This window comes from Homarus americanus, unplaced genomic scaffold (assembly GCF_018991925.1).
Source record: "Homarus americanus isolate GMGI-L3 unplaced genomic scaffold, GMGI_Hamer_2.0 scaffold7833, whole genome shotgun sequence".
In the NCBI taxonomy this organism is placed as follows: domain Eukaryota; kingdom Metazoa; phylum Arthropoda; class Malacostraca; order Decapoda; family Nephropidae; genus Homarus; species Homarus americanus.
In genome coordinates, this window is record NW_024722645.1 from 3,121 (window position 1) to 10,757 (window position 7,637).

The window sequence follows — 7,637 nt, forward strand, 5'->3', positions numbered from 1 at the left end:
CCCGGTTCAGTCGCCCTTACTAAGGGAATCCCTGTTGGTTTCTATTCCCCCGCTTATTAATATGCTTAAATTTGGCGGGTAGCTCTCTCCTACTACGAGGTCGATCGTGGTCTCATCATCCTTAGGGGGAACATGTTCCCCAACCACGAAGCGGAAGACGCTCTGCCACCAACTTTCTTCACCACCGACATTACCACGTGCTGCTGCAAAAGACATACACAGGAAGGTTTGAGGGGCTTGTCGCGGGGGTACCAGCGGCCATGGCGCCGGCACTCCCACCCCTGACTCCGTTCCTTCTCATTCTCAACGAGCAGCTTAGGTGCTCGGCAACATCAATAGTGGTAAATAGCCAATAGGAAAAGTGTTCCAGCAGAACATCTCTCGCAGAGTCATATACACAGTTTTAATGCATATACGCTCGTGTTCCGCCCTTACTCGGCCGCACCTTTGCCGCTTAAACTTTGACCTCTTTCCCCGTTCCCGCATGCCACAGCAGTGGCACTTGTTTATCCGGAGAAAGAGAGCGAGAGTCGCAGTATTAATTGGCGTGAGCGGCCTTTCCGGCTGCAGAACTAGTGCTCTATCCCGGCGAGCGCCGTTATGAGGCGCAACACCGTCTTTAACGCGTTTAGAGAGAACTCCCCCTGCCTCCCTCCCAGGCCTGTCAGTCATGAGATAGACGTGGACTCGTGGCGAACTCTCAAAGAGAACGCCCACACCGCGTCTGACCGTGGGAGAGGGTGGAGGAGCGCGTGAGGAAGAGCACGGCGTCACCCAAGCATTCTCATCTCTCTGCCTGCACCACTACATGGTAGACTGCGGGCCCAGGCGCACTCATCAATTTAGGTTCCACTGCAATGCATGCCAAGCACTCTTTTCGAGGTGATAGACGAAATTCCGGCGGGGCTTACTTAAAAGATATCCGACCCGGTTTCGTTTCCTCTTCGTGGGATGGAGTGCTTCTTCTCCGAGAGAGAAGGAGGAGGACGTGTGCCTCTTAGAACATGTGCAGCATCAGCCATGAGCGGCCGACGGCCATTCGTGTCTCTGTGGACAGCAGGCAAAAGAGCGCCTCCAGTTATTTGCGAGGGCGACAACTGTCGTCGGGACGGGACACACACACATGTGTGTGTGTGTGCCCGGCTTTGTTGTGGTTGAATGTGGGTGCGCCAAGTCCATGGACTTGCTAGTGATAGGCTTGTTTTTAAGGGCACGCCTCGCGCAAGGCGCGGGCGATTAAACCCCAAGGCGGAAGCTCGGTTCGGGTTACCCTCGTGTCGGGGAGACAGTCAGCAGGCACCGAACTCGCAGCAACCGATGGATGTATATTTCCGACCCTCGTAGAGGAGTGGCGGCGACAAGCTCATATGGCTGCCGCCGCCGCAATATGCGTTCAACTTGTCGATGTATCTGGTATTCTTGCGATTCACATACCGACACGCAGTTTGCTGCGGTCTTCATCGACCCACGAGCCGAGTGATCCCCCGTTAAGAGTTGTGTATTTGCCATTTGGTCTTTTTGCGACTAACCATCACAGGTCGAGTCTCAATGAAAGGGTTTGACAGACATAGCCCAAGTTTGTGGTTTGGGTTTGGCCGGACGGCTTGTTGTTGTTTTTTGACACTTGAATTTCACTCTTTTTGGGTCAAGAGGCTTATTCGCCGGTAGTAAGGAACGGACGGGCAGCCGTCCAAAGCCCCGTCCGTCCTCCTCCTCCGGTCTTCGCGCTCTCGCCCGAGTGTGGTCCACCTACAGCGTGGTGGTACCTATTTTTGGTGCGGGGGCCGGGATTGTCCTCTTTCGCTGCTGGAGTTGCCAGAGCAGAGCCCGAGACCGCCCAAATCAGGAGAGTAGTAGTTTTAAGAGCGCCCCGTTCTCTTTCTCTCTGTTAATGATCCTTCCGCAGGTTCACCTACGGAAACCTTGTTACGACTTTTACTTCCTCTAAATGATCAAGTTTGGACATCTTTCCGTCAGCTCGAGGCGACGACCCCAGAAAACCCTCGCGGGCAACGGGGCCGACAATCCAAGAGCGCCAGTCCGAAGGCCTCACTAAATCATTCAATCGGTAGTAGCGACGGGCGGTGTGTACAAAGGGCAGGGACGTAGTCAGCGCAAGCTGATGACTTGCACCTACTGGGAATTCCTCGTTCATGGGAAACAATTGCAAGCCCCAATCCCTATCAAGAAAGGCTTTGAACGGGTTACCCGCTCCTCTCGGAGGGGGAAAACTCGTTGATCCCTTCAGTGTAGCGCGCGTGCGGCCCAGAACATCTAAGGGCATCACAGACCTGTTATTACTCAATCTCGTGCGGCTAGAATTGCCGCTTATCCCTCTAAGAAGAAGTTGCGAACTGGACACCATTTTCTGGAGATCCGTCGACTACTTAGTAGGCCAGAGTCTCGTTCGTTATCGGAATTAACCAGACAAATCGCTCCACCAACTAAGAACGGCCATGCACCACCACCCACCGAATCGAGAAAGAGCTCTCAATCTGTCAATCCTTCCGGTGTCTGGGCCTGGTGAGGTTTCCCGTGTTGAGTCAAATTAAGCCGCAGGCTCCACTCCTGGTGGTGCCCTTCCGTCAATTCCTTTAAGTTTCAGCTTTGCAACCATACTTCCCCGGAACCCAAAGACTTTGGTTTCCCGGAAGCTGCCCGCCGGGTCATGGGAATAACGCCGGCGGATCGCTAGTTGGCATCGTTTATGGTTAGAACTAGGGAGGCGGTATCGATCGCCTTCGAACCTCTAACTTTCGTTCTTGATTAATAAAAACATCCTTGGCAAATGCTTTCGCAATGGTTAAGTCTTCTTGACGGTCCAAAATTTCCTCTAAATGCACTTAATACGAATGCCCCCGCCTGTTCCGATTGATCATTGCCTCTGGTTCGAAAACCAACAAAATAGAACCGGGGTCCTATTCCATTATTCCATGCATCACCATTCGGGCCATTCAAATAGCCTGCTCTGAGCACGCTCTAATTTTTCAAATAAACTCTCCGGCCACTTTCGGGACACTCGACAAAGAGCATCCGTCGCGAGCGTAAGGGCAGCAGCATTGGGCGTGATGACAGTAAACACCCGGTGCCGTCAGTCCGGAACCTGAGATCAACTCACGAGCTTTTAGCGCAACAACGCTTTAATATCGCTATTGGAGCTGGAATTACCCGCGGCTGCTGGCACCGGGCGCCTCCAATGGATACTCGTTAAAGGATTTAAGTGTACTCATTCCGATTAAGGGCCTCGGATGAGACTCACATCGTTATTTTAAATCACTACACTACCTCCCCGTGCCGGGAGTGGGTAATTTGCGTGCCTGCTGCCTTCCTTAGATGTGGTAGCCGTTTCTCAGGCTCCCTCTCCGGAATCGAACCCTGATTCCCCGTTACCCGTTATAGCCGCATAACCTACAATCGAAAGCTGATAAGGCAGACACTTGAAAGAAGCGGCGCCGGTGCGGAGACCGTGCGCTCAGCCCGAAGTTATTCAGATTCACCACAGGTGGGTTACGGACCGGGGCCCGACCAGTTTTGAACTAATAAAAGTGCTCTTCCCTTGCGGTCAGAGACCAATTGCATGTATTAGCTCTAGAATTGCCACAGTTATCCAAGTAAGTGGGTTTACAGATCCAATGAAACATAGCTGATTTAATGAGCCATTCGCGGTTTCGCCTTAAATCGGCTTGTACTTACACATGCATGGCTTAATCTTTGAGACAAGCATATGACTACTGGCAGGATCAACCTGGTAGCTGCTGCTGCTGTTGGCGGCACCTATCACGGCGGCCAAAATAGTGAGAGAGATTGAGAGAGAGGCAGAAGACATTGGGCGAGGGACCGCACGTTGGCCTTAGAGAAATAGCAAACCAGATGATCAGATCAAACTGCACCTTCTCTCGCTATCCTCGGGGCCGGCAGTGCCACCGTGTGTGCCAATCTCCTCCCTTATCCGCTCCTCTTCTCTTTGCCCCAGCGAGGCAGCCGACATTGGGCGAGGGACCGCACGTTGGCCTTAGAGAAATAGCAAACCAGATGATCAGATCAAACTGCACCTTCTCTTGCTATCCTCGGTGCCGGCAGCGCCACCGTGTGTGCCAATCTCCTCCCTTATCCGCTCCTCTCCTCTTTACCCAGCTCCAGCGAGGCAGCCGACATTGGGCGAGGGACCGCACGTTGACCAATCTCCTCCCTTATCCACTCCTCTTCTCTTTGCCCCAGCGAGGCATAAGACATTGGGCGAGGGACTGCACGTTGGCCAATCTCCTCCTCTCTCTCTTTCTTTCTCACTCTCTCTTACTGTTTGTGGGGAAGTGGGCTCATGAGCGCCATCGTCGCCCAATATTGGTTAGGTTGTGTATTTCACGGGTGGGAACCGCCATCATCGTTGTTAGGTGATGGGGTAACCCAACGTGTGCTTTGACCAGTTTTGGCTGCTAAACTCTCTTTTTAGTATACTCGGCTCCCAGACTGCGCCCTGGTCGTGTTGAACCATGAGCGTTGTCTATGCACATTTAGGGTAGCCGTTTGCGCGTGGAATAGTGCAATGAATCTCGGTCAAGAGACGGTTGGGCGCTGCATTGAAGGCCGGCACAGACGCGAAGACGGGGTGATCAGCCAACGCAAGTCCGCTAAGTTGGGCAGACAGCAAGGCGAAGGGGAGCCCCGTTCCGGACTGAAAGGCCGCAGCATATGCTGTGACGGAAACTAGTAGGGTGGCGACGTGTGCGCCGAGAGAGAGAGACGGAGTAAATAATGTCCAAACGGAAGAGAGACCTGGCAAGTGTAATTGATAGAGCGCGAGCCTACTCGCCATAAGCTCGCTCCACTGCCATTCCTCTGATCCAATGAGACTAAAATCTCTCTCTCCTTCTGCTCCAGCCATTGCAGGGCAGGGAAGCGACGGCAATTTTGGTTGTTGTTTTTGAATGCCGAATATGTGTGTGAAGGCACCCTCTCCCCTTAATATAGTGAAATAGTGCAATCCAGCATACAAGGTCGGACGATAGGACATTCACCGTACCGCACCTCGAGAGTGGATGTTGGGTAAGGTTAAAACCGGACTGTTCGCAGACAGCCGAATAACCCGGTTCCGGACTAATTGGTGGATGCATCATCATCATGATGCTGCTGCTGTCGCGGAAACCGCAGTGGCGACGTGAGAGAGTAATAATGTTCAATAGGGAGAGCGACCTGGCTAGTGTAATTGATAGATCGCGAGCCTACTCGCCATTAACCCGCTCCACTGCCATTCCTCTGACCCAATGAGACTATTCTCTCTCTCGCTCTCCTTCTGCTCCAGCCATTGCAGGGCAGGGAGAGGAAATCGACGGCAATTTTGGTTGTTGTTTTTGAATGCCGCGTTTTGCTTCGCAGAGGCGCCGAAGCGCTCCGCTGGGGGGCGGAAGATATTTCACATCGAATATGTGTGTGAAGGCACCCTCTCCCCTTAATATAGTGAAATAGTGCAATCCAGCATACAAGAGCGGACGATAGGACAGTCACCGTACCGCACCCCGAGAGTGGAAGTTGTTTGATCGTTTGTTAGGCAAGGTTAAAACCTGACTGTTCGCGAACAGCCGAATAACCCGGTTCCGGACTTACAATAGACGCAACATCATGATGCTGCTGCTGTCGCAGAAACCGTGGTGGCGACGTGTGCGCCGAGAGAGTAATAATGTTCAATTGGGAGACAGACCTGGCTAGTGAAATTCATAGAACCCGCTCCACTGCCATTCCTCTGACCCCATGAGACTATTTTCTCTCCTTTTGCTGCTCCAGCCATTGCAGGGCAGGGAAGGGAAAGCGACGGCAACTTTGGTTGTTGTTTTTGAATGCCGCGCTTTGCTTCGCAGAGGCGCCGAAGCGCTCCGCTGGGGGGCAGAAGATATTCCACACAGAATAGGTGTGTGAAGGCACCCTCTCCCCTTAATATAGTGAATTAGTGCAATCCAGCATACAGGGGCGGACGATAGGACAGTCACCGTACCGCACCTCGAGAGTGGAGGTTGTTTGATCGTTTGTTAGGCAAGTTTAAAACCTGACTGTTCGAGAACAGCCGAATAACCCGGTTCGGGACTTATTGGTAGACGAAACATCATGATGCTGCTGCTGTCACGGAAACCGTGGTGGCGACGTGTGCGCCGAGAGAGAGTAATAATGTTCAATAGGAAGACAGACCTGGCTAGTGAAATTCATAGATCGCACTCCACTGCCATTCCTCTGACCCCATGAGACTATTTTCTCTCTCTCTCCTTCTGCTGCTCCAGCCATTGCAGGGCAGGGAAGGGAAAGCGACGGCAATTTTGGTTGTTGTTTTTGAATGCCGCGCTTTGCTTCGCAGAGGCGCCGAAGCGCTCCGCTGGGGGGCGGAAGATATTTCACACTGAATATGTGTGCGAAGGCACCCTCTCCCCTTAATATAGTGAAATAGTGCAATCGAACATACAAGGGCGGACGTTTTCATCACCGTCTCCCACTCGGTGTGTGCAGATTCTCGGATCATTTTGTATAGTATGCTATTAAATCGACCCTCGATTGACTCTGAAGGTCTCCCATTCGGGTGTGCAAGTTTCTGTAGTATGCTATTAAATCGACCCTCGATTGACTTTGACTGTCTCCCATTTGGGTGTGCAAGTTTCTGTAGTATGCTATCAAATCGACCCCCGATTGACTTTGACTGTCTCCCATTTGGGTGTGCAAGTTTCTGTAGTATGCTATTAAATCGACCCCCGATTGACTTTGACTGCCTCCCATTCGGGTGTGCAAGTTTCTGTAGTATGCTATCAAATCGACCCCCGATTGACTTTGACTGTCTCCCATTTGGGTGTGCAAGTTTCTGTAGTATGCTATTAAATCGACCCTCGATTGACTTTGACTGTCTCCCATTCGGGTGTGCAAGTTTCTGTAGTATGCTATCAAATCGACCCCCGATTGACTTTGAAGGTCTCCGATTCGGGTGTGCAAGTTTCTGTAGTATGCTACTAAATAGACCCCGATTGACTTTGTCGGTCTCCCATTCGGGTGTGCAAGTTTCTGTAGTATGCTATTAAATCGACCCCCGATTGACGTTGACGGTCTCCCATTCGGGTGTGCAAGTTTCTGTAGTATGCTATTAAATCGACCCCCGATTGACTTTGACTGTCTCCCATTCGGGTGTGCAAGTTCTCTGTAGTATGCTATCAAATCGACCCCCGATTGACTTTGACGGTCTCCCATTCGGGTGTGCAAGTTCTCTGTAGTATGCTATCAAATCGACCCCCGATTCACTTTGACGGTCTCCCATGCGGGTGTGGAACTTCTCTGGTATGTTGTATAATATGACCGAGGTGCCCCTACACCTTACTATAGTGAAATAGTGCCATCCAGTGTACAAGGGCGGACGCTTTCATCACCGTCTCCCACTCGGTGTGTGCACATTCTCGGATCATTTTGTATAGTATGCTATTAAATCGACCCTCGATTGACTCTGACGGTCTCCCATTCGCGTGTGTAAGTTCTCTGTAGTATTAAATCGACCCCCGATTGACTTTGACGGTCTCCCATGCGGGTGTGGAACTTCTCTGGTATGTTGTACAATATGACCGAGGTGCCTCTACCCCTCACTATAGTGAAATAGTGCCATCCAGCGTACAAGGGCG

The 7,637-nt window shown here is 51.8% G+C and overlaps 1 non-coding gene across 1 annotated transcript; it reads right to left on the reverse strand.

Moving 5' to 3' along the window:
• Positions 1–1,332: 1,332 nt before the first annotated feature.
• Positions 1,333–1,496, reverse strand: LOC121863018. The gene has a single exon (XR_006088300.1). It is a non-coding gene; the product is annotated as a 5.8S ribosomal RNA (ribosomal RNA).
• Between the last annotated feature and the right edge of the window lie 6,141 nt (positions 1,497–7,637).